The following is a 5289-nucleotide window of genomic DNA, read 5'->3' as shown; positions in this document are numbered from 1 at the left end:
AAATTTCAAAGGAATTTCCTAACAAAGTGGATTGCAGGTAACTGACTATGGGGAAGTTAGCATAATTTCCTTGTTTAATACAATAAGTAAATTAAGCTGCTGTGGCCAAACATGCTGACAGTATAAGGGAATTCAAAGCACAAGTTATGTCATGTTACCTCCAGGATGTGAGCAGTTTCACAATCTCGCTGATTTTTGTTACATGATTATGTCAAGGTGTACGCTAATAAATACGGCACTTGCCGGAAGCTGTCTGTACGTGATACTGCCAATTAAAATATAAAATTTTAAGAAGTTTTTGTTATGGAACTGGTATTGTGTAACATATTTTGTTCTAATAACTTCATGGTATTGACGTTTTTGTGTATTCATAATTTATTTTTTTGTTTGCATTTTAGGCTTTTTTTTCTAAAGGGAAAAACGTCAACAGAAAATGAAAGCTAATGCAGCCACCATATTTAAGGACTGGTAAACTGCAATATATAGCATTTTTTTTAATTTATTTTTTTAGAACTAGATATGCTTCAAGAAGAACAAACAAGACAGACTTAATCCAATGATATCAGCCTTTACAAAGCTTACCAAGCTTCACTCTGACATGTTTCACCCTAAAAGGGTGAAATCATAGAGACCTTTTTGGGTGAAATATATCAGAGTGATGCTTGATCTGGGAAGACTCTTTTCTAATCCTTTCCTGGAAAAAAAAGGTTTGTGCAAGTTGATACCATGAGTGTGGACAACTCGTTTGTAAATTCCACATGTGGAGCGCTGAGGAGCTTCATTGGCTGGGACCTGAAGCCACAGAGGAGGGTGGATTGTGGGTTTTAAGCAGAGACTTCATTTGGTACTGCTGATTAACAGCTTGCATGCTACATTGGGAAAATGTCCTTCTATACAGTGGTTCTATGTGTTGTGGGAAGTGAAGTGAGTGCTGGTTGGGGGATTAACCCCTGACTGAGCTTGTTTTTAGTTTCTGTTCAAAAATGACTGACACACTTTTGACATTATTGCTTTGTAATTCTTCCACTGGACAAGTAGGGCTATATACTTATATCACATATGTGTACCTAACGCCTCACTTAGGACAAATAAAATATATAAAAAGTAGAAAATGTAAAGAGAACACTTTTTCCCCGGTTTTGATTTTTAGTATTTTAGTTTTTTTTAGAAAAATAGCACAGCTAAAAAAAAAGCATTAGATACATTCATTTATTTGTCCTTTATTTGGAAAAACCTCACATTCCAAGATTTTTTAAATGATTCTGTACCTCACGGCCTAAAACTAAAACCTAACATTTTAATCTTTTTTCTCTAAAAGCTAAGTGGTCACCTGGCATACAATGTCACTATCACTAAGGGTCACACTTAGTGACAGCAACATACTTTGAACATCACTGTCATGAGGGGGGTTAAATTAAAAAAATGAACCCCTTAGAGAGAAAAACAAATCTGCAGCTCAGTTACATTTATTTTTATTTTTTTACACTTTAGTTTCTTTTACACTTTTTTTTTACACTTTTCACTATTTTGTTAAACATTTTTTAAATATTATTTTTTTTTCATTAATTATATCAAGCAGTCATTGTGAATGAATCTCACTGTTACTGCTTGATAATTTAATTAATAAATTTTTGGTTATTATTAGGCTGCTTCAAACTTAGGAACAGCTAATAGCCTTAGTGACACTGATCCTGCAGCATTTCAGGATCAGATGTCACTAAAGGTATTCTGATTGTTCCAACAATGATCAGAAACCTGCAACATTGTTTCAGGAATAGAAACATGTAGCTAAATGTTTCTACTGCTGAAAGTTTCGAAAAAAAAACTATATACATCGGGATTTAGTGACGGCTAGAGCTGTAAATACCACTCTGCTCTCACTGTCAGACACCCGATTCATGAAAGGGATCGGGTGTCTGAAAAAGCTTAAAAGGAGAACTATGAGGTGAGTGATTTTCACTCAACCTCATATTTCGGGCCGACGCGTGACAATGAAACTGTCACACGTCGGCTCAATAGATCGGGAAGTGAGCGAACACATACCGTCGCTCGCTCACTTCTTGATCATCTCCCTGCAGAGAGCCATGACTGTTACTCATGGCTCCCTGCAGGGATCCCCCCCTCCCCGCTCCGATCCTCCAATGCTGACTGGCGGAACGGACGGGGGAGGGGGTGGGTACAGCTGGCTCTGCCTCTAGATAGGCAGAGCCAGCTGTCACTCACGCAGTTGGGTGGATCTCGACAGTATTGTTGGGATCCGTCCCGGCTGTGATGGTCTCAGTATATGGCATATCATTTTTATTTCAACAGCTTAACAGTTTATCCCTATATTAGTGTTAATTTGCATGAAACATTCCTATAGCCACAATTAAGCTTTGGTAGTCAGACCAATATAACAGGGCTCCTAGAAAGATCATACGCTGAGCCGGAACGAGGCTGGACTTTTCGAAGTTGATTAGCCAGCCAAAGCTTTGTAGGGTCGATATTAAGACCCGCAAGTGTTGTGCCAGTAGAAGAAAATCGTCCAGGTAGTGGTTTAGCCTTAGCACTTGCAACCTCATGTGTGCCACCAGAGAAAGGATGACCTTGGAGAAGGTTCTCGGGGCTGTTGATATTCCAAACGGGAGGCACCTGAATTGGAAATGGTACCCCAATATTGCGAATCTGAGGAATTTTTGGAACTCTTTTTGGAAGTCTTTCAAGTCCAGGACCGGTCTCAATGACTGAGGAGGAGCATCCTAAGGTCGAGAGGCTGTGCCGCTCAATCTCCAGGCCGTCAGATGGAGCCTCTCCGGAGTTGGATGTAGCAATTTTGGTTTCCACGAACCTGGTGTGTGGGGGGGTGTCTCTTGAATCTCCACCGATGGCCTTGAGAGATGGTGGCCAGCACCCAGTAGTCCTTGATGGCTGCGGTCCATGTGTCCGCAAAGGACTGCAGACGGCCACCCACTGGAAAGGAGTGGTCGGTCATACCGTCAAAATGGCTTCTTTGAATCCTGTGCGCCTGTTGTTGTTGGTTGTTTGGAAAACTTGAGTACGGAAGACTGACCGCCTTTCCAAGGGCGGCAGAACTCACGTCCTGGTCTGTAGGAGCGGGAATCCTTCATTCTTTCTGGCTGTGGTCTTTTGAAGCTTGGTTGGTAGCTCTTCCTGAATTTTCCTGTCCTGGGGGAGTAGGCCGGACTTCCCGCCGGAGACTTTAGCAATTGCGGTCTCCAGCTTCCCAACGAACAGGTTGGAGCCGTCATATGGAATTCTACACCAGTTGGACTTAGAAGAGGCGTCAGCAGACCATGGCCTAAGCCACATCGCTCTCTTGGCGGTAACCATGTCCAGCATGGCTTGGGCCGAGCACCTAATGGTGTCCATGGCCGCCTCACCAACAAAATCGCCTGCCAGGCGTAAATCCTGAAGGGCGTCTATGATTCTATCCTTGTCGACATCTGTTCTTATAGCGTGTTCGATATTCTGAATCCACACGGGGATGGCACGAGATACCGGTGTGAGCGCAATGGCTGGACGACAGGCATTGCCTGCGGCCGTATAGGCCCTCCTGATATCCAAGTCCGCCTTCCTATCCAAAGGATCTTTGAAGGAGACTGCGTCATCCATAGGCAAGGTTACGTGGCGTGCTAGACGCATGATGGCGGCATCAACTAATGGTGGTGTAGTAAGGTTGGAGATTTCCTCGTCCTTAAAGGGGTACAGCTTGGCCAGCCTGTTGTTGAGACATGGCTTCTTTTCCACCTTGCGCCATTCTTCCATTAATTCCTTTCCTTCCTAAGGTGAGGGAAGTATTTTCTAGCCTTAGCTGGCTGTTGAACCTCTTCTTCCCAGGCTATGGCCCCTAGAAAGATCATACGCTGAGCCGGAGCGAGGCTGGACTTTTCGAAGTTGATTAGCCAGCCAAAGCTTTGTAGGGTCGATATTAAGACCCCCAAGTGTTGTTGAAGAACCTGGCGGTCTTGCCAGTAGAAGAAAATCGTCCAGGTAGCCAGTGGAGTGCGAAACCTGGAGAGAAATCGCACGCACTTCCTAGAGAGAAGAGAGAGACCATGCCCGGCTGCCTAATGCCGAGCGAGTCCCCCTGCCTATATATGATTTGTGTTATTCTTTTCAAAAATATACTTTTCCTCATCAAATGAAAACAAAATTTGCATTGTTTTATGTAACCCAGAGTACAGGTTGAGTGGCAATAAAAGTTACAACAGTGAATGACAGCTTAATTAGCAGCTATGGGAACTGCTCACAACACAGCAAGGTCATTATATACAGAATCAGTGACTATTACTATTACTATTAGACATCCAACTTCCTATTAAAAGGAACAAATCCTCAACATTCTCCTGAAGATTTGTCATAAATTATTCTGTATTATGTTGGAAATAAGCCAACTTCAGCACAAAGCCATTTAATTTTGAGTGTTTGATGGCAAGTTAAATTAAAGGTTATGTAAACTAACAACAAACTTCTCTTATTTGGTCCAATTTGCTCTGTTAAATATATCATTGAGTTAAAGTCAGTTAAATGCTGACTTCCTATAACCTTCTGGGTCCTGTTGTTGAGAAATCTGTCATGAGAAAGTAATGGAGGCTGCAGTTGCTGACCTCTCATTTTGAGAATTCCAGCTTCATGTCTGTCATGTTTATACTTTAGCTGCATTACTGTCTGAATAGCTGACCCAGAACAAGTATAGCAATAAGGAATACTGACACGTTTCTAACACTCCTTTACTGCACCTGTTCCGGGTAAATGACTAAAAATTAGGGAAGTCAGATACAGACAGGCAACTAGGGTGGAAAGTAGTGATGAACGAATGTGTTTTTATTCAATTTGTTGCCATTAAACTATTGACCCTTAAAGGATAAGGGCACTTTAAAACAGTGCCCTTATCCTTTTTGCTCCTTTGCCCTGAGCTAACTGACAGCCCCAAGGACTTCTACAGGAATTGTCTACCTTTGTGTCCCAGACACGAGATGAGTCCCATATTCTTCATAATTCTAAATTATGATTTACCAAAGGAGTGGTTTCCCTCATTATGTTAATGTAAAAGTCTTAGTCAGATGCTTGATTTAGATCCACACCCAATCTGTTAAAAAAAAAACCTTTTTTTAATATACAGTAGTTGTGAGGTCTGGCCTGGGGCTGACCTGGAAAAAAAAGTTTATACATTTTCAAACATTTATTTCACTTTGAGCACTTGTTGAGTCCTAATGTCTTGGTCGTTAAGCAATGGAAGACATGAGGAGGGCACTGTGGTTGTAATGTGTTTTCTTAATCATATAATTT

Source organism: Nanorana parkeri, unplaced genomic scaffold (genome assembly GCF_000935625.1).
Source record: "Nanorana parkeri isolate BGI_ZX_2015 unplaced genomic scaffold, ASM93562v1 scaffold150, whole genome shotgun sequence".
Classification (NCBI taxonomy): domain Eukaryota; kingdom Metazoa; phylum Chordata; class Amphibia; order Anura; family Dicroglossidae; genus Nanorana; species Nanorana parkeri.
This window is presented reverse-complemented; position numbering follows the sequence as displayed.